Source organism: Agelaius phoeniceus, chromosome 3 (assembly GCF_051311805.1).
Source record: "Agelaius phoeniceus isolate bAgePho1 chromosome 3, bAgePho1.hap1, whole genome shotgun sequence".
Classification (NCBI taxonomy): Eukaryota; Metazoa; Chordata; class Aves; order Passeriformes; family Icteridae; genus Agelaius; species Agelaius phoeniceus.
This window is the reverse complement of record NC_135267.1, coordinates 112,188,757-112,215,766: the sequence shown is the minus strand read 5'-3', so window position 1 is coordinate 112,215,766 and position 27,010 is coordinate 112,188,757. Positions and strand designations below refer to the sequence as shown.

Genomic DNA, 27,010 nt, shown 5'->3' with positions numbered 1-27,010 from the left:
TCTTCTGGCCTTTGCCGGGTTTCTGTTTGCTGCAACACTCAAATTACAAAGCCTCCTCCCCCTTGTTGTTGACACCACAACACAGCCCCTGGCCTTCCTTCTAAACCCAGCAACTCAGGAACAAGCCCATGAATTTGGGTTGTTTGGATTCCCCCACCACAAAATGCAACTTTTAAACAACACACTTCCAAACACAATGCTAATCCCATTCCAATCCATCCCCTCCAACTCCATGGAGGATCCCCTGGCTCCCATGGCCACCACCTGCCAACATCAGGAACAGGTTGAGCAAAATAATTCCATACCAACAGAGCCAGGAAAATTCCTCCTTGTCCCTGAGGAGACCTGGGTTCTCTAGCAATAAATCTAGGAAAATGTGCCAAGTGCCAGTCACCAAACACAGGGGCACACCATTTCCCCAGACATGTCACTTCTGGGAACTGCCTCACCAGTCCCTGTAGGAGAAACCAAAACCCCAGGCAAGGCTGGCATGGTCATTCCACTGACAGAGGAGCTGTTAACAGTACTTCATATAATCATTCTAATTTATTATTATTATTATTGTTATTATTATTATTACTATTATTATTATTATTACTATTATCTGTAGTTCATTTGAAGCCTCCCATCATAACACCCTGATTCCCAAACCACCACCCTAGGGAACAGGAAGTTCTCTAGGATGGCAAATCACATCCAAGACTTCTCTGAGGAGCAGCAAAGGGTTTTCCAAGTGATTCTTGGGGAACAGATCCCTGAGGTGCAATATTTCAAGGACCGAGTATCAGCACAAAACCCACGAGCACCTAGAGGCAGAACCCAGCATCCATCCAGCCTCTGGCTCCTGACACACCCTGAGGTCCAACTATTAACCACTGACCATGTCCCCAAGTGCCACATCCACAGAGCTTTTAAATCCTCCAGGGCAGCTGTGCCAGGGCTGGACAACCCTTTCCATGGAGAAGTTTTCTCTAATATCCAGCCTAAACCTCTCCTGGTACAAACTGAGGTGGTTTCCCCTCTGCAGAGACGTGCAGGCAGCAGGTGATGTCAGTCAAAACCAGAATGGGCAAATTTTTAAAAGGAACAAAGATTTATTTCTCCTGATGACAGCCCAAATGAGAAATCTTCTTAAATTTTAACTTAATCAAGGAAGGAAATGATGCACCAAACATTCCAGTTTGCTACTGAACACTGAGACCAATTCAGAGAAAGAGGAATGGAGTGGTACATTCTAATTACCACACAGGTAATTTCAGTGCTTTGTGTTTGGGGAAAACAAGATTATCATTTGGAACACTGAGACAAGAGACTTGGTCATTTGCAAGGCACAAAGCAAATTCAAAACCTGCTTTGTTGCTCTGGTAATATTTGCATAATAGTTATTTATATGTATGATGAGTGGAGCACAGTTTCAGGACAGTTAGGCAAGGTGAGTTGCCCTGCTCTTTAATCCTCTAATAACATGCTTGGGATGCAATTTGGGAATTCATTCCCCTGTGATGGAGCAGCTGTGCTGCTGCATAGTGACCATTTCTCAATGCTCATCACCATCAAATTGCACTGGTTTGATCAATGCACAAAGCAGAGCATTAAGAATGCATACAAGGATAATTTTGTGCCTTGTTTTATGTATCTGCATGCCCTCCTAGCTCTCCTTTAGATATGATGGCCAAGCTACTAAACACCAGCAAGGGGCTGCATTTATCTCAAAATACACATAAAATTGTAGTGCTAAGTCTGCCACGGGCGCCAACCTAATCGAGTTGGCTGAAAATTAATTTCAGGCCCAGGGCTCTTCCATGGCTCCCTGGATTCCTGCCACAGCTTATGACAACCAGAAGTTAAAACTGCAAACAGCTGTCCTCCTGTTAGAGGCACTCTGGAATAACATGGATGCTGTGCTCGGAAAACTGCCCTAAAGGTGACGCGGGGGTTCATCGCCCCGTGCCAGGAATCCGAGGAACTTTGGGACTCTCTGAACTCTGCAGCAGCTCTGCTGTGCCACTGCAACCCCAAATGATTCATGTTATTTTCTGCTGGTCAGCAGCAGCTGTAGAAACATCCCTCAGCACTCCGCCTCGGCCTGGAATGCCCATGTGCTCCTCACCTGTCAGCCCTGCTGCAGCCAACACACCATTTGTCTTCACTGGGCTTCTTCCCCACTCCTTCAGGGGAAGGTCCTACAAAGCCTCCAAAGTCCTGCTTTGCTTCAGTGAATATCCAAGCAGGCATCTCCAGATCCCACTCCAGCCCTGCAGCTGATCTTTGCTGCACTTGCTGCAGCAGCGTAATCTCACTCGGGATTTACTCCCTGATTAGGATTACTCAGACTAAAAACACAGCTAGATAAGAGCTGCGTGCTCCCTGTCACCTGCCCACGGAGAGGGATCACCACCCCTGACTCCGACATTTTGGGACCTTGTCGCTTGTTTTACAATCTTCACATTTCTAAAATGGTTGTGAAACATAACTGAGCAATACAAAATTATCTCAGATATAGGTTGGGCTCAATGATCTCAAAGATCTTTTCCAACCTAGTTAATTCTGTGATTCTGAGATGTTCTTGCGCATGTTTCTCTATGAAAAGGATTTAAAACCTCAAGTCCCAGACTGTGATGGTGTAAATGGACACACCAGTGATGTAGTTGTGTAACTTGGCACAAGTGGGGATTCAGATACTTCATTCTCAAGCTTCACAGAGCAAGAAGAATCACAGTACTGCAAAGAAAATGAGCGTGGAAGGTCCTTTTTTTCTTACTGAACAGTGAAGAAGCAGTTTTGAGCCTCATTCCTAAGCTGGCAGATAGTACAGACCATTACTGCACCATGGGGACTCGTCTGGGGAAAATATCTTTACTTCTTTGTGGTATATGTTTAATGCAAAGTCACCTTATTCTTGTTTGTCTAGCATACAATGAGAATAGATCTCTAAAAATAACCTACTTCCCCCCTCTTCCAGCTCCTCACGGCAGTTTCACTTATTATTAGCCATTATTCACATCTCTTACATAAACTGCAATTTCTGGAAATTTTTACGCCTCCTGATACAAAACCTGAAAGTGCACAAGGCTGGAGAAGGCAGAGCTCAGTGAAACTCCACTGGATTGCAGTTTTTTACCTCTCTTTCCCTCTTACCTGGGTTTGATGTCATCATGTCCCTCCTTGGAGCAGCAATAAAGCTCCTTTACACACCAGGGCGCTGGGAAGCTGCAAAGCTGGATCAATGGGGCACCTGGGGTCAGGGAATCCCCCGTGGGTACAGGGGTGGGGCTGCTGTGCCACAACCTCTTCCCCAGCCAACCTCAGAGCACAACCACAGCACCCCACTGCATCCTGAGTGCCACTGCTTCTCCTTTTTGAGGAAGCAGAGCCTGGCCGCTGTGGCTGAGTGAGTGTCCTCTCCATGGAGAACCTCAGTGGCACAGGGGATTTGACCCTGCTCTGCTCCCAGCACGATCTCTGTGGATCTGATTCCCGGGGCCAGGGATGGCAGTCCTGCTCCAGGCCTGTTGGGAGTCACACCTCGAGGGGCCCAGGAGCTGAAGTGACACCAGGCTGGCAGTGCCCACCAGAAGCTGGGGGATATTTTCCACAAATGACCTCTAATCCATTTGCCTTTCCAAGAGTGCAGCTCATTGTCAAATCTGCGGGCACCAAGAGGTCACAACTTACAGCACTCCAGACTTTTATGATTCCCTGACAATCCCAGTTTTATTTTCCCTTTCACAGAGCTCCTTGTGCAGGTCCCTGCAGCAGGGCAAACACACTTCCATGGAATGGTTGGTTGGATCCATACTTTCTACTTTCCTCAGGCAGCCTCTCACCAGGGCTAAACAACCACCTGCTGACTCAGGATCACCCAACCTTGCTCCCAACCCAGCTGCCCCCGCACTTTCCTCACACTATCCCATTTAGCAGCCAACTCATCCTCTTTCTGTAAGAAACTAATTCAGGCACCCCAGGTTTAATGTTTAACTGGCTTATGCTAACCACTAAAGCTGCACAATCAGATTCTTCCCTCGACAAATTTGACACGGGGCCGAAAATCAAATTTGCTTCTTTTTCCCCTTAAACAAAACCATCTACGGTCTGCAGTGGTAAACCACTGCTCATTTGAATATCCAAACACTGGCTGTTTGCATCCAGGGGCTGGTGCCAAAAGCCTGTCACCCACAGCCAGCCCAAGCACGTCTGAGGCCGCTGAACTTACTCATCTCTGCCTTGATACTTCCAGACTGTTCAAGGAGAATTTGAAGAGGCTCCTACTGACCTACACTGAGGTAAAACCCATCTCATTTCTCATTCAGGTGACGATGAAGATGATACCAATGGCTTTTCCTGGGCTGGGACTTGTGTGGTTTCACCACAGCTTTTTCCCTCTTACCTGCAGCCAAAGATTTAAGAGGGACATGACTGCTCTCAAAATGTAAATGGAATATATTACCAGAAAAACCCGCCCGAATCCTCAGTCAATAATCCATTTTTAGGAAAGAATTTGTGCGAAAATGAGGTAAGTGATAACTTTGCAGATCTCCTGTTATCCACAGTGCTATTTTAGGGAGAGTGTGACTGCATTGGGCTTGTCGCAGAGTCCTGCTTCCAATCTCCTGGCAGCTCCCCAGCACATTCCAGTATTTAACGCACAAGGCTCGTTGGGATGCAGTCCCACTTATCTCCCAGACACATTGACTAAGACTTTCCCACATAAACTGACCCACCCTTTAGTAGCAAGAGGTCACTCAGTACAATCAGCCTTCAAATGAGGAAAACAATCAGGAAAAGCTTCTCTGATGCCAAAAACACCAACAGAATAAAACACAACAGGCTCCAGTGTTTGTTTTATGAAAACTTGAAAACTGCAAGGCAGATTTTTTGACTTGTGATAATCAGTGTAGCCCCACCAAAGTCAGCCAGATTTCTTTCAGGCTCAGGACCTAGCCTTCTAAAAGCATCTAAAATTGCTATAAGAATACATTACTCTAAAAAAAGGTTAAAAATAAAAAGGTAGCAATTAATCGATTCATCTTTTACTATGATGAAACTGTAGAGAGTTATTCATGGCTCCAAAAAAGGTCACAATATTTTACATTACCAAAAAAGAAACAGCTGTTAAATTAACCAGGTTATCTTTATCCCATATGGATCCTACATGACAAAGAATTCCTGTTAACTTATAGAGAACTCTCCTGACTTCTTCACTGCATGATCCAGGCTCTAGCAAAGGGTGATCTACTGGATGATCCTCCTGTATCAAAAACCCAGACTTCTATCAGGCAGATCTAGGCCCAAATCCCCTTTCCAAAAATTAACTCCAAGCTGCATTCCAGTGTTGCTATAAATGTGTGTGCCACTGGCACCCCAGAGCCATGAGCCATCCACCCCATCTGCAGGGAGTGGTGCAGAAGACCCTGAAACATTTTCATTAAATATTTGTTCACTAAGAGAAAAGTCAGTGAAAGCCTTGACAAGAAAAATCTCACCATTGGTTTAGCTACTGACAAAAGCCAACACCTGGAATGCCCAAATCCAAAACCTGTGAGTGTTCAAATAAATGTATCCATGTTAAATTAGTTCACATACAGCAGGCAGCAACTTTTCCCTTCCAAGCCAAAAAAACAAAAGAGCTACTTGCTATAATTAGCTGGAGCATTTGTGGTGTCTAGCACTAAGCAAAATTGATTTAATGAGTGGGAAAAATCAGCTTTTGGTCCTGGTGCACAACCCCAGAGTGATCAGCTCCACTGTACCCCGGGCTCTGCCCACACTGCCAGAGCTCACCATGCACAGTTCCCTTGCCCTTGCAAACACAAGGCTCCCTTTTATCATGTAAGAACAAAAAGCAGATACCCATGTCATTCTGTAATAAATCAATCCACAGAGCAATAGGATTAATTCAGAACAAAAGGCAGGAACTTACAAAACCAAAAGCTGCAGATCTGGATTACTGCTGGATGGCAGGAAATCCCCACAACTCCTTGAAGAGTAGAAGACCTTGACCACGTTCTTGGTCAAGGTCTGAATCCCACAGCAAAAACTAAAGACTTCCCAATGAAGACTGTAGGTCTGGCTTGGGAAAAATGTCTGCCAGGGATAAAGTGGGTAATCAGTATAACCTTAAAATGTCAGAGCCAGGCTTGGAGAGGAACCTCTGCGTCACCTCGGAGCACCTCCCACCCAGGCCAGCCACTGACGCCTCCAAGGAAGGGGGAAAATGGAAAATCCAACTCCACTATTTTGGGGTGGGGCATGATCCTCCCTGATCTCTGCAGGCACCACTGCAGCCCTGGCCAGGAGATTTTAGCACAGGCATGACCTCAGTGTGATGCTGCTTTCCAAAACCTCAAGGCAAGCTGAAAAAACAAAAGCCAGAACTAAAAGGTGTCTGAAGGAAGGGTCACAACAGCCACTCCAGCACTTCCTACAGGGAGACTGGACACATGAAGCATAAATGCTTTATGCATTAAGTTGGTTATTTCTAACCCATTATAACCCCATGCCAGTCGCTCGTGTGGGTAGTGGGGCACGGCTGGGTGGCTCCAGGTCTGCATCTCTTCCTCTCTGGTCACATCCTAAATCTGGGTCTGCAGCTACATCTCTTCCCAGACCCCACATTTCATGCAGAGTAGCAGCTGCCCATTCCAGGGATCATTCCACGTTGTATTGAGACATGATTAACAAAACCAAACCCAGTGGTCACAGCAATCAAACTGAGCTGTCAGTCAATCCCTATTCCTCTCTTAAAAATAAAATACAAAGACTTTGTTTTTCAAGGCAAGCCCACAGCTTTTCTGATGATTTGCATCTGTGTTTCCTATTCTCACAGAGAAGAAGGAACTGTTTCCTCTGGTCCACAGCCCTGGACATGTGAACAAAACCTGAGATGAAATCCAGGAGCATCATTCCTGAACATTTCACAGATCACAGGCAAATTGCTCAGCAGGTCTGGCTACTTCTCCCAAAAAGGGAACAGCCTATGTTTGGAAAACCAGTCAACAGAAAACCTGCTAAATTTGGAACATTTACCTGTGAACAGTTTGGTGGCAGAGTATTTTTAGCTCTCAGGACAGAGTGTTAATGGCACACCTCTCCTGTTCCAAGGGCACGGGTATGACCAGCGAGGCTATTCCCAGTATCCAACAGGTGTGGGTCAGCATCTGCTGCCACCAGGGCTCCACATGCAGTGCCTCTTCTGTTCAGTCCCCACTGCCCTCTTGACAGGAAGGGCTGATGAACAAATCAAACCAACTCACCATTTCTTTTTAAAGTTCTAACACTCAGCACTTTGTGGAATAAAGTGGCTGCACAGCAGCGTAAATGTGTTCCTCTGGTGGCAGTGATGACACACCAAAGGGGTTTCTGGTAGGCTAAAACGCATGCGTCTTAAAAACAAATACAAGTTTGTGCAACGTAGTAGGAGAGTAAATGCATTAAACAATCAAATAATATATTAAGAAAATAGCAGAAAAGTGAAAAGACATGACAAAGTAAGAACATCCTGAAATTATCACTGTCCAACGAGAAAAAAACCTCACAGAGGAGATGATGAGAAAAATGTTAACAGTGATGAAAACCAATAGCTCAATGTAATCCTCAACCTTAATCTGTCCTTGGGCATAGGGAGATGTACACAATACCCGAGTACAACCTTTATACATTGGTGCATACCTTTCAATAATCACATACATTTCACTGCAAGCAGAAATAACACTTCCAGACATAGCCCCCCCAGCCATAAAATCTGTTATGAACTCAACCCTCACCGAACAACACACATCAAAGCTTTTTTCCATGCAAAACTGGCCTTTTCTAATGAGGAATTGACAGTAAAAATGTGTCTGGGATTAACAATACATGAAAAAGAAATAAAGTTGGACAAAAGAGAAAAAAACCTGCCCGCTTAAATATATATAGAATTGATCTATGTCACTCTGATCAAGCTGTTTAATAAGTTGGGGTCTACTGGGCGTAAGAAGAATTTTTCTTATGTCTTTCTTTTTAAAAAAAAAAACATGTAATCTCTCTGAAACCCTTTTTTCATTACAGGAAAAGCTTCCAAAGGTCCAGCTGTAACTGCTGCAACATTGTATTCATGTTCATTAGAAAAACAAATTCACAGCAGATCATTTTAAGAGTAATAATAAAAGGCTGACAAACGAAAACCACATGTGGGTGGGGGGGGAAAGAACCCAGCAGTGGGGGAAGCAGGCTCCAAACCAGGCTCTGCAGGACATGGATCCCAATGGATCGCACTCCCCTCAGTGTGGAGCTGCAGCTCCAACCCTTGCTTCTCCACACCAGTGGCATCTGCTCAGAACAATCCAGCATGAGATGGTTTCTCAGGTTTAAAGCAAGAGGAGGCAACTGGATTTTCACATTTCACACCTCTAAGCCAGATTCCTGCTGGTTTCACTTGGGAAAACTGCCACGAGCCTCGGCAGAGGTAAGGGTCCAACGTGCTGGCAAACTCCCCAGCTCCATCAGCTGGGAACAGGAGCAGCCCACAACAGGAGCTGATATGCCAGGAAAGCCCTTATGGCTCCACAGGGCTCCTACCATGGAGCACAGGCCTGCTCTCATCAGGAGTTTCCAGGCAGCACAGGAAAGAGCCTGCACTGCTCTCCTGCACAAGCTCAGCTGAGCCAGAGACATCTGAGGGCAGCTAGTAGCTCCTTGCCCTGACAGGTCACCTGTCTGGCCCCTGGGGCTCCAACACTTCCAGAAGTATTCCTAGAGCCTAGGGAAAGGGCAATCAGGAAGCCTGTAGCCACAGACACCAGCCTGGGCAGGATTTAGTAGCTGACTCATGGCTAATGGGCAATGATAAACTGTTGTACTGGTTGTTCACTTGTGCCCAGATCAGATGACTAAGGAATTTAGGTGCCTATAGAGATTAACAGTCTAAATAACTTTTGCAGTCTGACCCTTAAACATCTGCATAAACAGACTTTCTCCTCTGTGTTCCATGAAAGATGCCCATGCACTCCTTGCTAATGAAATACAATTATTTTGCAGGCAATCCAACTAACAAATATTTCATCCCGTAACTGACCCACATGAAAAATAAATCCTTAGTCAGGTGACGTAATGCAAACGAGCAATCCAGGCCCATCCAATAAAGGGGGTTGAGCTGATTCCATTTTATAGATGATGAAGGAAAAAGAAAACATCTTTCATAAAATGGTTTGTACTCCCACTCCCCAGGGGCTCCTGGAGCAGCACACAGCAGTATCCTGGGCTCCATATATGCAGCAAGAGGGTTTTGCCCCTCTCTGCCCCACTCCTGTGTGCAGGCAGGGCTCAGTGACACACAGCAATTCCAGAAGCTGCAGGATCCGTGCCACCACCGAGATGAAACAGCATCTCTAACGCTTTTTGCCACATGGCTGCTGCAAGCTCCTATTTATCCCAAAATGCTGCATCCTGCTTTAGTGAGTGTCATTTGCTGCACTTAACCTGCATTACAGAAAAACCCAAAGCAGGTTCTGCTTCAGAACCTGACCTCCTTGATTCCACATTCATAATTCCACACTTATGTTCCTGAAGTAACAAAATATGCATAAAGTAACAAAATATTCCCTATTTTCTTGCCTCTTCAGCACTAGTTGTGACACATGAGCCAGCCCCTCGTCCCTCCTCACAGCCCTACAACCACTGCTAAGTCATGGAGGCATCACTACAGCCATTTCTGTTCTCCCCAGAAACACAGAGGGGGAAAAAAACCAAAAAGCCGCTAAAGGACAAGAACAAATCTTTAAAAATCACATCCCACTGCCATCACCTACCTTCCTAGCCCTTTATACCATTCCATTTTCACTCCTGTCTCTCTCTCCAGAGCCTTCTGAGCATATGCAAGTCCTTCCTCCAGCGGAGCTTTCCTGCAATGGCCTGAGGAGTCGGAGCCTCCCCTGACATTTCCACACGGCTGCTATCTCTCGGAATAAATTCCTCTCCCTGCCCTGCCTCTCTAACCCCGGCTCCGGGGAGCATTGTTCCCCAAGATGCCTGTCAGCACAATGCCGGGCTGCAGGAATTCCAGCCCTTTTCCCGAACTGTTCAATAATCAGGTTTCATAATGCTGGTATCCTGTCAATAAAGGTCGAAGGATGAGCCGAACGCTCCGGATCTTGACAGTTTGTTCCCTCTCCCTGCAATCCTGATCTGGAACATTTAGCATTTATACCTATGGACAATGTGAAGCACAACGTAGAAACACAGATCGCTACTCACCTTTAAACAAGAATGCAATTTCATTCACGATTAAGACATCAACATCACAAATTCAGTGCTCATTCCAGTTCTGTATCATCACTCCAAAAGGAAAAACATCAGCTACTGAATGAAACGTCAGCCCCGGTTGCCATGAACAAGGGTTTTTCAGAGCTGCGGCAGTCTCACAGTCTCTAGCACAAGTCTGCCATATTTTTTTTTTGTTAAATCAGGCCTGTACCCACCTAACAGCCAGAGCCAGCCCCGAGACAACCGAACCAAGCCCACGCGTTGTGCCGCTAACTGCGGGCACCGCGGCACCCGGCGATGGCCGCGCCCGGACCGCCGCGCCCGGACCGCAGCCCCGCAGCCGGAGCTCGGCGGCGTCAGCGCGGCGCTCCCGCACACAAAGCCCCGCAGCGGGCCCGGCTGACAGCGCGCCGCGACCCCCGCGCCGCCCCCCGCGCCCCGCCCCGACCAAGAAAAATAAAGGAGGAATTACATCCGTCTAGCAAGGAATACCGCAGGAGCAGCAGTCGAGCCGGGCTCTCCGCACCGCACCGCGCGGGGCGTGCGGCTGCGCGGCGGAGGCGGCACCGCGGGCGGGGAGGGAGGGAAGGGGAGGGAGGGAAAGGGGCGGCGGCCGCCGCTGCCCCCGGGGACGGGCCGGGGCCGCCGCAGGGCAGGGCAGGGTAGGGCGGGGCGGGGCGGCTCTGACAGCGCCGAGCCCGCTCCGCGCTGATCGGGGCTGCGGAGAGGCTGCGGGCGCCGCCCGCGCTGCGCACACGCACCCGGGAAGAGGGGCCGCCCCCCATCCCCGATCCCGGCTCCCCGCTGCCGGCCCTACCTCGGCGCTGCCCGGGCGGCGGCCCTGCGCTGTGCGGAGGGAGCGGCGGTACCCGCAGCCCGCGCGGCGCTGCGTGAGCCCCCGAGCCCCGCCCGGCGCGGAGCGGAGCGGGGACAGCGCGGGGGGCGGGGACAGCGCGGGAGGAGCCCCCGCCCCGCGCCCCGGCCCTGCGGCGGCCCTGCGGCGCGGGGGGCTCGGCACGGCTCGGCACGGCCCGGCCCGCAGCGCCCCGGGCGCATCCTCACCTGCTGCTGCTGCTCCTGCTCCTGCCGCTGCTGCTGCCCGGGCCTGCCCTGTGCTCACGCCAGGTCTTCCCCCTCCGCCGGCCCTCGCTCGCAGCCCTCCGTGGGTGTTATCCAGCCACTCCCGGCTCCCCTTCCCTTCTCTTACATTTATTTGGTTATTGGGTCTCTCCAGCCTCCTTGCTCCTCCTCCTCTGACACTCTCTCCTATCGCAAAGACAATATTGGCTCGCCCCCAGCATCCATTTCCTCTAGTGCTGCTCTCCCTCCCGCTGCTCTGTCATTCCTAGTGGAAACCCCATCCCGGGTTTGACTTCCTCCACTGCAGTCATCCTCTCCTGCTGCTCCAGCCCTGCCACCTTCCCACGTAAACAGCCTCCCTTTGCCAGTGCAACCCAACCCCTGGAACCCAGGTCCAGCTGCCTTTGTGCCACACTTTCCCTTTTCCTCCTTTCCTGGGTAGGATTTTTGCCTGTCTTTCCAGAGAAAACTGCTGTCCCACCGCCAGTGCACCTTTCCTCCTTTCCTCTCTTCCACAGCCAAGGTCAGAGGCAGACACTGCTGCTTCAGGTTTTCTTTTCTAGTCCTGGCCTCCCTGCTTCCCTCCCTGTCCTCACGCCCATGCTCCTTCCCTCCTGTCCACTCTCCCTCCCCTCTCACTTGCAGTACAGCTATGGCTCAGTGCTATCCATGTCTTTTATCAAAAAATCAACAAACCACTCTTGGATTCATTTGGCTCCTTGGTTACCACTCCCTTTTCTCCTGCTCTTCATCCCTGCACTCACTGCTATTTAACTGCTGTCTGGAGTTCCTCTCCTCTGCATATCTTAAACTCCCTCTTATCTGGCTCCTGCCCCTTCACACTCAGCTGCTTTGCCAAAATTTCCAATATCCATTTCCTGACATAATCTCTAGAATATTGCTTCATTTCTAGCCTGTCAAAATTATCAGCCTGGCTCTTTTGGATATTTTGTTCTCCTTTGGTTTCCAGGACTGCCCTGCCAGAGCCACCACCTTGCAGCTCCTGCAGTGCATCCTCCTCCCAATCTCCAGATTCCCAGTTCCTAGATTCTCAGATTCCCACTTCCCAAGACCCCAAAGGGACTAAGTCCCTTAAACTTGAGCTTCTGGCATTCAGAAGTCTATTTTAAATGTTCTGTCACCATGAAGCCTACAAGATTCTTGATAAGATCTAAGAACACACTTTCATACTTGTCACTTGTTCTGGTGCATATTCAGACCTTGGGATGCAGTAAAAATGTGTGTATATAGATACAATTTTTTTAAAAATATATTCAAATGCTAAGATGTTAAGAAATATCCTAAAATATCATCCTTCACTCAATTATTAATATCCATCAAGCAAGTTGGAAGGGACAAAAGCCTGCAATGTCTGGGAGTGAGCAAGAGCACGCTGTGTATTTTTGGATTCTTTAGCCCCCATAGCTCAAAGATGGGTGGGCCATGGATTCCCATGGAAATAACTGGGTAGGAATGAATGCCTGGAGAAGCAAGAACCAGAATAGCAGGGGGCACTGTGGGCTCCAACCAGCTATCCCAGTTACTGACAGACATTTTCTCCTTTTTAAAGAGCTGGCATTTGGTGAAGAGCAGGGCAGGTACAAGTGTTTTGCTGCTGACAGTTCACAGCAGCATTCCCAGGATTGGCAGAGAGGATGTTCATTTAATTTTAAAAATTGCTGCACCACTGATGGTAACATTCCTGCTGCCTTAAACAAACTGAAAGGACTGGAGTGAATGGCCATGACAGAAACTGTTGTTAAATGAAGTGGAAAGGGGCAGCAACAATGTTGGGCAAAGTCACTCCCCTTCAGCCCTGTTACTTTGTAGTTAGTTTGGCTCTGAAGCTCAAGGTTTTTTCCCCTCACACATTTGGCCCAGGCAAACATAGATTTCTGCACAGCTGAAGCAATATTTAAACTTGTTTTTTTCTTTCCTTTTGAAAATCTACCAAGGCACCACACCCAGTATTATTGTTTGATGCTCATTCCACAGAAATAGATCCATGTGCATATTGACACCTTCACCAAGGGAAAACACTGCGCAGGTGTATACAGGTAATCATATTCCAACCTCTCTGAAAGATAATTTAGAAATAAATTCTAGTTTAAATAACCTAATGCATCATTCAAAATAAAATGAATAAAAATTGGAAACACAGAATAGTTTAGGTTGGAAAAATCCTCTAAGATCCTTGAGCCCAGCCATTAACCCAGCACTGCCAAGGCCACCACTAAACCATGTCCCCAAGGCTTACATTTGAATTTGTGAAAGGGTACTTCCAAGCAGATACAAAAGCAGCACATCTAGATGAGATATTAAGAGCCACAATTGTTAAGGCAATACTAAAACTCAAAAAAATCTACTGAAGGATGGTGTCAATTTCCAAGAACACAATAAAAATGCACACCAAGAAATTCACACTGTAATAAAAAACTCCCTCGCTGTTCCATTAGACTGGAACAGTCTCCTGTTATCAGACAGTTCCAGTTCCACAGGTTCCCAGCATGACTGAGATCCATTCCCCCCACCAGACACACCTTTCCTCCACCTCTAACTCCTGGTTACAGTGGGGCTCCAAGGCACAAATCCAGACTGGAACTTTGTCTCGTGGCAGACTTGGCCAAGCTCTTGAGAGGAAAATCAAAGATGGGCAAGAATATGCCCAGAGGAAAAACTCAGCTCCCTCAGTGTGTGTAGTGTGTCTGGAAGCAGGATGGCTCCTCTTCACAAACATTTCCTCACAGAACCCTATTTCTCCTCAGCGCCTTGGTTACACCCAGCTCAGGGTTACACCCTTACCTTCAGGAACACGTAGCAATGCATTCCCAGAATGGATTTACTGGGATATTCCTGTTTCCCAACAGTCACTGAAAACATAAATGTGTCTGATCCTCAATCCTTAGTTTGCCTTTTCTCTATGACCAGCTCAGGAGGCTGACCTGCCCAAAATTCTGCATCAGGGAATAAACACTCATCCAGGTACCCCCATGCAGCAGCCACAGGGAAAGGTGTGTGTGACACAGGAAGGGCCTTTACTGGGAGGAGCAAAGAGCAGAGACACACAGACCATTTGTAACTCTACTCTCAGGCTGCACATCAGAGGTCTGGCAATACTCTTTTGTTGAGAAAATCTTATTTTTCTAAGCACTCCCCAACTCTCTGTGCCTACCCTGTCCCCAGAGCATCCATTCTCAGCAGTTTTCTCTCCACCAGCAGCTCCTGTGAGCTCCAGGCCTATTTCTCCATGTGCCCAACATCCCCAGCCCTGGAAAATGACTCAAGCACAGGGCACTTACAAAAGTTTGGCCTTGGCCTCAGCCAGCTGCTGTCTCCTTCCCACGCCACCGGAGTCAGCAGTGGAAATGCTGACAGTGTGAAGACAAGATGGCTTTCCTGCTCTCCCTGCCAGCATCACAGCAATCTCCAGTGACCAGGAGGAGTCCTGGCAGGAATCCCTGTGGAAGGACAGGAAGCATTAGTGAGAGCTGGCAGGGGCTCGGGGCCAGTGTATCACAACATCCCCTGCAGCCCTTCCCATTGTGTTCAAGGCAGTACATTAAAAAATGAAAGAAATGTCTTGGGACCTGCTCTTGTGTCCTGTGGGCTCCACATGGAAGAAATCCAACCACAGAGGATGTCTACAACTGCAAAGGAAGTTTCTTGGCCCTTCAAAGCCCCTTCTGTGGTGCAGCAGTTTGAGGCTCAATGCCTCAAAGGTGTTGATGCAGCAAGGTTTCCTCACCCAAAGAGAAATGGGGAGGAAATTTGACCAAAATCCTCAGCATTTATCTGTCCCACAAAAAGCTGCACAAAACTCTGTAAAAACTTTGCCCCTTGTTGCCAAACATTATTCTCTTTCCTTGTGTTTTACCACAGTTTTACTCCTTCATTTCCTGCAGGTGCATCAGAAATTCACCTAATTAGAAACTTAATGGTTTTAATACAAAAGAGAATCGTTTTAGATGAGATATTAGGGAGAAATTCTGTGATGGAGGTGAGGCCCTGGCAGAGGTTACCCGGAGAAGCTGTGGCTGCCTTATCCCTGGAAGGGTCCAAGGCCAGACTGGACAGGGCTTGGAGCAACCTGGGATAGTGGAAGGTGTCCCTGCCATGGCAGAGGGTGGAACTGGATGAGTTTTAAGGTCCTTTCCAACCTAAACCATTCCATGATTCTATGAAAAATACACATCAGCCCGTGTAATTTGACAAAACAAAGTTGTGAGGTGCAGCTGATCCATTAACTACTACAGGAAAAAAAAGTGAAATTCTTAGTCCTCTCCCAGATTTTATTCATTTTCCTGACAACCTGCTTACTTTTCCTACAGAAACTGAAGCTTTCAGGTCAGGTTAAGATATCAGCACATACTCCAAGAACCCACCAGCATAAACAAATTTTTAAATGTTTTCTGTGGTGATTGCTTTGCTCTGGTAATGCTGGGCTTTAACTGCTGAGGCTGTGATTCCTTGTTCAGTTCCATGCAGCTGGACTACGTGCAGGGATGTGTCTGACATCAATGGAGCCTCATCCAGGTGCAGTCATCTGCTCTCTCTGCCTCAATGCTGCCACACAGATGGAAGAATGATCCCCAGAGAGGCTCATTACCAGGAATTATTTACCAGGAGGCTGCTCTATCATTCAAAGCTCCAGGCTGGAGCTGCCTCCTCTCTCCCATGCTCACAATTTCCATGTTGGATCCTGGACACGCTCCACACCAGGGCTGTTGCTCAGGTGCAGGTCCAGAAGCAAAAGCTGGTAACTTTTAATTCTGTGGGAAGCTTTAAGAAGATTCCCCTTTCCTCATTTAGCTGAGATCTCTCACCTGCCTCCATGCAGGACTGCTTATTCTAAAAATGTCCTGGCCTGTAGCAGTCACTGCCTTAGTGAGCAACTCTCCACATGAACCCCAGGAATGAGGAATTTGAGTGTGACTCTGCCATGTTCTGGTGGGCAAAGAGCCCCCAGTGTCATGATTCTGACTTACAAAGGATCTGGCCAAATTTTAAAAAGTCAAAAGCAGCCAAGCACAGCAGATTTTAAGGGCTTAGGACACGGCCTGCAGGATTTCCTCAGAATCCCACACAGTAAGACACTTTTTCACAAAATCTGACTTTCAAACTGCAGTCAGAAGTTCTGCAGTGACTTTGAAGGCCCAAGTTTCATCCTCAAGTGTCACCAGAGTCTTGTCTGTGTCCAGGCAATAGCACCCACATTCCCACACCTCTCCCAAAGTGGGATTGGATCCATGCAGGATTTGCTAACGAGGAAGGGGCATCTCTTGATGAATCCAATTTTATCAGCCCCCACCACTGCCCAGCCTCCTTATCCACAAACCACCAGCAGCCTTCAGCATGACAAGGGAAGCATGAAACAGCACTTGGGAAAATTCTGGCAGAGAAGGGAAATGTAGGCTCAGCTATTTATAAGTGAAGTCTGGAGTCAGCTTCAGTGATCACCCTATAAATAGTGGCTTGCCTGAAATCCAAGGCAGAGGATCTGGTATTTCACACACTCCAGCTCCTTGTTCTAGAGCAGCAGGTTTCTGCAGAATGCTGCTTTCCCTCTCTTGCTGTGGTTCTATTTTAAAGCTATGTGAAGTTTACTCCTACACACTTCAATTCAAGGTCCAAACATCTTTATTCCACAAGGGGAAAAAAAATCATGAGCATCAAGAGCCCTTTGCAGAAAGGATATGAAGGGAAATCTTCTTCCAAGTCCCTACCTACAACATTTCCTTCAACATTTTCACTATTTCCTTGAAAAGTCCTTTTTGCAGGAGAAAACCCTGAGGCAAACCCTGGAGGGGAGATGGGAGCCTCATTAGCACAGCAGCTAAGGTAGGAGGAAGCTTTAAAAGCTTGCTAATATTCAGATAATAACAATTTCTCCACGCCTGAGGATCCCAGCCATCTGTTGGAAATTTCATCACAAAGCAGGATGGCTGAGGGGGAACGGTGAATTGCAGAATTAAACCTTAATTGTGGGCTAGTTTCCTTGGAAAACTCTCAACTTTTATCTTTATTATAGTTAGCCAGAGGTCACAATGTCTAAATTCCTGTCTTGCAGTGTGTATGTTATTCCCAAAACTGCCAAAGCATAGAACAAGTTAGAATACCATTGTTTAACACACTCTCCCTCTAGGAACAAAAACAAAGTGAGAAAAAACAGAGCAAAACTCACACAGCAGGTGATGCTCCTTGCATCCTTCCTCTCCAGGAACCCTGTCTCCTGGAGGCAGCTTTGTTTCCAGTTAACTGAATGGTCACCTGGGGTTATGACTTTTTATCCAGGCTATTTTCATGAGGAAAAATGTAAGTTGTACAGAGCCAAACAAACTGGTATTTCCCAGTGAGCCATAGGGATGAAGCCAGCACACTCATTCCTACCTGAAAAACACCAGGTAAGCATCATGCTCTGGTCCTGGGGAAGCAGCAATTCCAATCCCACATGGGATCCTTTGGCACCAGAACTGGGGTTTGGATTTCATGAAAAAAAAAATATCCAGAGGTTTCTGCATTTGCAGGAAACCCAGTTTTGTATAAAGAACTGTTATTTGGGGGGAAAAACCCCAAAACCAAAATGGCTGTTAGGAAAGTCTGATAAGTGGGAAGCTGATGGGAGGAGAGGCTGTGAAAATCAGAGTGCCTTTGCTGCTTTTCCCAATCCTCAAGTGCTTTTAGAGCCTCTGTGTTACCCGTGGAAAATGGCACAAACCCAGGGCACAGCACAATGATTCTCTCAGCCAAGAGATGAACTTTTTAAGCACCTGACAGACCAGAATTTGATTTTTTTTTTCCTGCATCCCAGTTCAAGGTACCACAAAGCCCTTTCCAACTCAGTGCTTTGATCTTGTCTGGCCAATGGAAACCTAGAATGGAAAAATGGCCTTTAATATATGACAAGAGAGTCTGATGCTGAAATTTCAAGATGAAATACACATGGAATGCTGAAGATTTGTGATGCAACTTTCCCCTCAAGTGCCGGGAACTCACTGTTTTATGCATATAGCTATTTAAAATCCATATGTACAACATTGAATAAAAACAAATGTGGGTTACATAAAACAAGTTTTGTGGTACAAAGAACCAGAACTTGTGAAACCCACACAAGAAGAATGTCCCTGAAGTTTCTAAAGAAAATAAAGGGGGGGATTTTTGGGACAGCACACCCCACACTAGTTGTGGTCCTTCCCCAACCTTATAAACACAGCTCCACACTACAGAAACAAACTGGAGCTGTGTTTACCCAGGAGGAAGTTGTAGCTTGTCAGGATACAGTTGTATAAATAATTTAAAAAATAACCCAGTACATACTGCATGTCCTTTTAAAAAGGAAAATAATAGAATGGAAAATTCTATTTTCCCACTGTGCACAGAAAGTCATTCAAGTGTCTGTGACACACAGGCCAACGCCTGCTGGAAGTTTCCTTCCCTGAGCTTTGGATCAGGTCCATGCTGAAAACAGGGAAAGTCATCGACATCTTTCCAATCAAGGTGGAAGAATTCAGCGTGCATTTATCACTTGGAATAAAAGTTCTGGGTTTATAATGCAAAACAGGGAAGGAAAATAAGGGTTAAATGTAACCAAAATAAGTAAAAGCAATACAGCATGAAAACATAGATTTTTTTTTTTTTTTTTTGTGACCTTCAAGTGTTTTTGTTTCATTTTAGAATGAGAGATTCACAGGGAGCCACAGGGAAAAATAATAATTAAAAAACACACAATGGTGCTGGGGGTAACTTTGGATATCCCTGTTTGCCCTTGGAGTTCTCATGGTCTCATCTCACCCATTTTTCTCCTGTTTTGCCACTTCCACAGTGGCTGATATTTAATCCTTAGAACCCTGAGCTGCTGGACACAGGGAGCCAGCCTGGAGCTTTCCCTTCTGGGAACAGTTGTTCCCAGAGAGGCCAAGATGGAAACGAGATCCAGATTCAGAGCCATGCTTAAAAGAAAGGCAATTTTTCCCTAAATTCCTTTGTCCAGATGAACCCATATGGGCCAAGTGCTCTGGGCAGAGTGTTCCCATGGAGCAGGGGGTGCCCAGGGAGGGCAGCCTGGAGGGTGCCAAGGCTGCAGCTGTGCGAGGGAAGGGTCACTCCATGAGCCCGAGCTCCCAGAGCTGCTGTCCCCACGTTGCTCCACGAGGCACTGCCAGCCCTGCCTGTCCAAATCCACACTGCAGGCATTGCCAGGTCTTTGGGAGAAGGGTTTCAGTGTGATTTCAAGGGGCCAGGACTCCAAACCAGGCTGGCACCTTCTGTGCTGGCTGAGGACACCCCACACTGCCTGCAGCAGGGAGAGCACAAGGACTGGGATTTGTCATTATTTATTTATTTCACAACATTTCTGCTATTTATTGTGACTGATGGGTGTCGGGTCACGGGAGCAGAGAATGATGCCTGAGGTTTTTTCATATTCCAAGAAGCAGCCCACTGAAAAGTGTGGAATTTGCTTTGTGTTTTTACTCAGAAGGATTTTCCACAAATCATTTCTGTCCTAGGATAGACTAAAATATTTTATCACAGGAGGCCCAACTCACTACTAGCATAAAGGTCACTGAAATGTGTTTTATCAGGGGTTTCCTAAGAGATTTTAGAAGAGTAATTTAAAATTTTACATGTTCAGATATCTTCATAACTGACTTTGACATTGTGACAAGGGGAGAATCTGGGTCACCTCCTGACCCCACTCCACATTGTTTTCCAGGAGAAAAGGATGGCATTACTTCTGTTGTTACTGGGAATGCTGCTGGAATGCTGCACCTGCTATTGAGAGCTACTCTTGGAAAAAAAGAAGTTTAGTACAGGGAAAGAATCAGACAGAAGTATAAAGCAACTTTCCTTTTAGGAAACATGTAAGAAGTTAATTACTGCTAAAAATTCAAGTGTTGAGTTCAGCCAGCATCTCCAAAAGATATTGGGAAAGAAGAAGGCACAGATGTGTAATCCTATGTGAAACCAGGCTAAAAACCACTGCAAAGTAGTCCAGGTTTGTTATTGCTCTTGTTCCCTCTGTTTCAGTGGAGTCAAACTAAGAGCTGAAGGAAGGAAGCTGGAGAAGCCTGTTCTGCCTCCATGTACTCCTGGATAGTTGTCCAAGTCCTTCCCTGGACGGAAAAGCCTCTTTGCATCCCTCAGCCCAGAGCCTGAAATGTCAGCGCTGCCTCTTTAACTCCCAGCTGGAAGTTTGTGATAAGGAAAAGCAGGAAACAACCTCACAAATAAACAAAGACATGTTAAGGGTGGATCCACATCCACCTCAAATGGGAGGCTTTCCATTATGGAATGTACCTAGCAATAATCCATATCTGCTTTTCACAGTAAAGCCATATTCACTCAATGTATTTTTGCACTAAAGTTCATCAAAGCTCCCAATCAGATCTTTACTACAGCCCAGAAAAGCAAAGGATAATCTCAGTTTCCATTCCAGGGCTGTTGTTTGGAAATATCTTATTATCTCTCCATTAATTAAACTAAAATAGAGGCATGACTAATATACTTTAGTTGTTCACATAATGACAAAAAGGAAAAAGTTTATTTTTATTTTTGGCCATTCAAAAATGTTTTAAAATGCATCTGAGACCTCTGAAAGGCAAATATAAAAATTCACCCAGTTTCCTTTTTGCTTCAATCTCATGAGATTTTAATCTACCTCCTCTACAGGAGGATCTGGTTTGGGATGGGGTGGAAGTGCAATGAGGCACTAGTGCAAGACAAGAGAAGAACATTCACCTTCTCCCCTAATTCCACAAATCAACAGCACTTCAGGAAGCCATGGAGAAATTCACATGTTGCAAAATGCCTGCTGCTATCTGGCTATTTAGGCTTTTGGAATTCAGATTTTCACACAAAGTGGAAAACAAAGCATTGTGCCAAAGAGGAAACTCCTGTTAGGAGAGGGGACGTGGAAATGGAGCTCTTCACCTCTGGGATGAACCCTTCAGGTCGTGATTGAAGCACAGCAACACAGCAGGGTGGAGAATCCTGCAGAGCCAAGCCTGGGGTTGTATCTGCGCTGTGCAGAAACACAGAGCTTCACTTTGCTTCCACACTTAGGACTTTCCATAAGGCCTCAATTTCATTCTAAAATATGAGTTGTACATAATCAGTACATCCTGTGCAAAATTGGTAAACTCTGTGCCCTCAAAAATATCATGCACTTACCAGCATATAAATCCCGGACCTTGACATCTAAAGAATGCTTGGCAGATCCAGCAAGAAGCACAGCCAAGGGAGAAGTCAAAGGTATTTGTTAGGTTTCCAGCCAGCCAAGAATATTAACACCTTGCCCAAATGTAAAAGGAATAAAATTATCATGGAGCATGTGAAGAAGTGATTTTAAGACCGTTTTTATGTGTTCTGCAAAGGATTTGTGTGCTGGGTTGGCTTTGAATGCACTGTCATGGGAAGAACACTCCAAGAGCTGCAAATATTCCTTCAGAGCCCTGGCTGGACTTGGTAACCTCACCTCAGGACAGGGCCCTTTTCATGTGTGCACATAATGGAATTATCTGGAAGCCAGGAGTGCTGAAAGGGAGAGAGATGCTCCCAGGTGACAGCCTGCCTTATCTCAGCTGCATTTCATTGAGTGGCTCTTCAGAAAACTGCCACTGACAAAAACCTTTCCAGTGCCTTGAACCAGAGGAAAATGGGAGTGGAAGGGATTGCAGAGGACTGATATTCTTAGGGCACACCCAGATCTGTGTTTGAGATCCTTCTTTTGACAGAGCTTCAGTCACAGCCTCCACAGTGCTCCCTCCCTTCTCTATGCACCTCTTCAGCTTTTCCAATTCTAAAAGTTTGCCCTAAAGTCCAGCCCAAATGCTGGCACACCCTAAGGCAGGACAGTGGGATTTTCATACCGGATTGGCATCCCCCAGATTTTTACTAGCATTACTTCAGAGTGGTTTTGCACCAGCTGAGGGGCTCAGCCATGGGCAAGCAGGGCCCTGCAGAATTTCCCCCCAGTCCTGGCAGAAATCAGGACATCTTTTCCTACAAGTTCAGCAGGGATCTCCCAAATCCAAGCGAGATTTGAGTGGATTTTGCAGGCAAACACTCTGGGAGCAGCGTGTCAGCTGCAGGGCTGGGAGGAGCAGAGCCCTCCGTGCCAGGAGATAGCAGAGGCCACGGGGCTGGCCCCAGCCCATGGCCTCCTTCCCACTCATCAGAGCCAACAGGTCTCCACCCAGGACACAGCCTGGGACTTCCCACCCTTTTCCAAAAGGCCAGCAGGCTCTGGGGTTTATAGTGCAGCCCCAGAAAAGATCCTTGTTTTATCTCGGCCACTACTCAGAGCCCACAGGGCAGCACTGCCTCCACAGCAGATTTTCCACTGGTTTCCCAAATTACTTCATTGATTCTGGCATATTTCAGGGCATTGATATAATTCTCATGTTTGGAGGAAAAATGTGATTTCCTTCCCTTCCCCCTGCCTCCCTTCCTGTGTTACATCACTGCTGCCTATGTCCAGGCTGCAGGACAAATCCCTTGTCCCCAGCAGAGGCCTGAAGGTCAGGATCAGCTTCCTCTCAGCAGGCAATTCCCACAGGAAGGCTGGAGATGGGAGCAAGCAGGCAGAGAGTCAAAAGCACCTTCTAGAATCATCTGGTCCCTAATGATCTCAGAACTCCAGGAGAGATTTGGGGCCCCTAAAGATGACCCCTCCTCCAACTTTTCCAACGATGCTCACACTGCCAGGCCAGGCAATGGAACTCATTTGGCTGCCACCAAGTCAGGGAAAGACTTTCTGCTCCTTCCTGCACTTTCCCATGCTCATGGAAAGCTGACTCTCCAAGGAGCAGCATTCCACCAAGTGGTGGTCAAGCAAAGCAAATGTAGAAATGTCAGGACTGAAGGAACAGGGACTTCATAATTAGGAATATTTGCCTGAATGTCCCTCTTCCATAGGCCACAACATTCCCCATCATCATTTCCTTCCCCAGCCATAAATCCTTGGCAAACTGGATGACATCTTGGTTAGGTTTGTGTTCCTTAGAGATTTGGAGGTTCCAAGGGGAAGAGAATTCATTATTCATTCATTATGCAGCCTATTACATTTTTGCAGTGATTACTTACCCTCCTTGGTGAAAACAAAAAACCCCTGAGAACAAATAAAAAATACCAAACCACTCCTCTGACTAATGCAACTTTCCAGTGCTCTCCCACCTCCGCAGATGAAGAGCTGCTTGTGCAATTTTAATTCAGCCCTCCCTGTGTTATGAACTATTACACACTATTTTTCCCACTGGGCCCCAGCCTTCTTTCTGTCTCCAGGAAAAATGATCCCTAATAGCAACAAGTAGACACTCTGTTTTCTCCTCATTTTTCTACATGTTACTTGATGCCTGGCTTTCTGCTCTTAACTCTGATTTTTCATCTCTGAGCTGGTTTTTGGGTTGGTTTTGTTTTTCCTGGTGCTCATGACTAACATCCTGCTGCTTCCTAGCCCTGCCTGTCAATCCTCATTATTTGGCCTTCAATCGTTACCTCTGCTTATCTAGTCAGATTCAGGCTCCATGAAACCTGTTTCATTCATGCTGATCTATTAAATTCCACTCCACCAGACCTCACCCTTGCACCAATACATCCCTGAAAGTGCTGTCTCTCCCTCCTCTGTCAGAGTCATGGGCTGCCCTTCAGGAACATCTGTCACCCCCTGGACCAGGCCATTCCTTGCTCTGGGTTCAGTCCAGTTTTATCAGAGACTCACCCAAGATCTGTTTCACCACACAGACTCTTCCCCAACAAAACTCCCCCTGATAGAGGGTGGTGTTACTGAGGTTTTATAAGGTCTAAATTGGGGTTATTCTCACAGATGAGGCCAACCACACCTGTGGTAACCACCTCCCAAAAGAGCAAGTCAATGAGGTTTAACCAATCTTTAAAAAAACAAATCATGTACGTGGGACACACCTGATTATGAGGAAGAGCTGAAGTGCTTTTGTTGACAGTTTAAAATCCACAGAAAAAGCAAATTCAACCTGAGCCTGGCACTGAGGGCGAGATGCTTCGGTCTGAAAAGTTCAAATGTGACATTTTCAAGCTACTGGAAAAGGAGACTTGGAACTCTCAGCCAATGTGTCTGTGCCATTTATTGGCACAGGCACCTCAATTTTCCACAATATGTTTTTTCAGCAGCTGAAGCTTTTGGGACATGTCAACATCTTAAGACAGTCTCTGCATGCAGCTTTTCCTTTTGAGATGCTCTATCAGATACAGTTTTTGTTGAAAAAAATAAAACCTGTCCCCACCCTTCTGATCTCTGCTCTGCTGCAGCCATTCCCGTTCAGCTATCATCTCCAGAAAATTACAGGCAATTAATTCCACCAAATGCTGCCCTCTCCTGCAGCTCTGTTTAGGAAACACTCAGCCATGTCAAGCTCTTTTTGGGTATATTTTCACTGCTCAGAGCCAGGCCCTGCTCTTCTGCCCACCTCCAGTGATGTAAGAAAGGATTTTCCTTAACCAAAACCAAATCTCCAGCCTTTCCTTTTCTGGAGAGAACAAATATAAATAGATTACTAAGCCTAAAAGTCCATCACTGATGCTTTCTAGGATGGGAATATTTATTCATCTTCTAAGATCACAGCTCACCTGTAAAGAAGAAACACTTCTGAGCAAGATAATAAACCTGCAATTAATACCCAGGAATTGTCTAAGGGAGCAAACTGAGTTATTCTTACAGTCAAAAGAGAAAGATGGAAGCGTAAATGATATTTAACCCCCAAGCAGCCCACTGAGCCAAAAACAACTTGGGCTATGCAAGGGAACAGCAAAGTTGGGGAAAGAATGGCCTAGCATTGAAAACAGGCCTCATGATCCCAAATTAATGCTGGAATAATGTGTGGGCTCACACAATGTGGGTGTCCTCTGTGGATCTGGATGTGTCTGTGACACTGACCTGGCATGCAAAGCTCTGAGATCCTCTATCTTCCACTTTAGTTCAGGCACAATAAATCAGTCACATTCACACACCAAACACTGAGGAAATGGTTAAGAGGTCCCACACCCTATTTTCTCTCTCTTTTTCCTGGCTAGATCTTCCCAAACTAATAACTTTTAGTCCCTCAAACTAATTGCAGTAAGATGTCCTGTCATCACAGAGCAATGTGTGTGTTAAGCATCTGCAGGATTTCTGGTCCACATTCCAGAGGGAGTCCCATGGCTCTGCAGCACTTCCAGGGATGAAGTGAGCCCTCACTCATCAGAGATAGCACCACAGATCCGTAGGCTTTGAGGGTTGTGGATGTCGGGATGGACAGACAGCTCCTTTAAGCCTAGCAAAGGCCTAGCCAAGTGTTGAAAATCATTTGCTTTAAGCTAGCAACCAGCCCTAGTGATTAATCCATCATTTCAATTCCATAAAGTTTTGCCACTCCTTGCATGGGAATCTCTGCACATTACTAACTGATACTATACATATCTATATCTATGTCTATATTCTGATATTATTAAGACTGAGATTCAGCACAAATCTACCAAGCTACTCACACTCTGGTCAAATCAGATGTTCTGGAGTGGCACCAGAGGCTGGACCACGGAGACACTGCACACACCCATTTTACTCCAAGGAATAAAGTGTACATGGAAATTGGAGAGCAGGGCAAAGCAGCAAGGCCGACAGCACTGAGCTCCTCTGAAGTTTCACAGCTCTGAAGGGAAGGTCTTCAGGGGTCCCACATAATTCAAAGTGATCTGATTTTTTAATTGCTGCAGAAAGAGCTGAGTGCACAGACATATGCCTTCAGATCCCTGCTTTGTTCCCTGTCCCCAGATATCATCAACACTGCCATGAAAGAGCTGTGAACTGGAAGAGAAATGCACACATTGAAATGGAAATGAGGATACAATCATCTCTGCCTGGCTCCAGGAGCTATTTCTTACCCCCAGTGACTTCTGAACCAGTGGAGGCCTTAACAAAGGGCAGGGCAGAAGCACTCGATCCTTATGGACTTGTGTTTACCCTGCAGATGTACTGGGATGGCTCCAGCTGGTGTGGTAGGAAGGATGTGGGATAATTTACAGTACAGAAGTCAAGTGTGTGTTGTTCCTCTAATCTCTGCTCACTGGCCTCAGATCCTGCTGTGCTGGATGCTCAAGAGCCCTGCCTTACCCTCCCGGATGCTGGAGTGCCTCAAATTCGGGTGGCACTGTAGGAATCTCAGTTGTGGGAACAAGAACCTTCCAGCAATGAAGAGCACTCCTTGGGCAAGGAGAGCTGCTCTCACTGGTGTCCTGGACAATGCTCATGCTAAATTGGACCAACACTGCATGAGTCTGAGCAGCTTCACTCCCACCAAATTCCATAGGAGTCACTCCCACCTGTTGCAGGTTTGGCTTTTCCCGGTGTCTCTGCCCCAGTGCTCCCAGGAATGTTCTGTCCTCCCCTGCAGGTGTCACTCCCACTCGGATTGGCTCCACTGCTGCCCAGAATTCCCGATTCACCATGGGCTGTGCCCACCCCTGCCCCCCAGTGTTCACCTCCCCAGCCTGCCTCCCTGCTGCACTGTGCCAGAGCATCCAGAGGTTCTCCTGCCTGGCTCAGACGCACATCCTGGGGACAGGACTCCACCCCAGTGTCACTTGCTGTGAACAAAAAGACTCTCACTGACTCTGACAGCTACTTCCTTTCAGGTCCAGGACAGCCATCTCTCCCTTTCACTGGTGTCAGTCTTGTTCAGCTTTT

The 27,010-nt window shown here is 46.8% G+C and overlaps 1 protein-coding gene across 7 annotated transcripts in view; it reads right to left on the bottom strand.

Moving 5' to 3' along the window:
- Window positions 1–11,459, bottom strand: part of SPTBN1 (spectrin beta, non-erythrocytic 1) — a 116,092-nt gene extending 104,633 nt beyond the window's left edge. For 2 of the 7 annotated variants that reach the window (XM_077176202.1, XM_054628992.2), the window contains exon 1: window positions 10,712–10,851. The gene's annotated coding sequence lies outside the window, so the exon portion shown is untranslated. Of the gene's footprint in view, window positions 1–10,230; window positions 10,365–10,454; window positions 10,588–10,711; window positions 10,853–11,056; window positions 11,209–11,301 lie in introns of those variants that run through there. The other 5 variants (XM_077176204.1, XM_077176203.1, XM_077176209.1 and 2 more) reach the window with 5 other exon arrangements.
- Window positions 11,460–27,010: the final 15,551 nt, after the last annotated feature.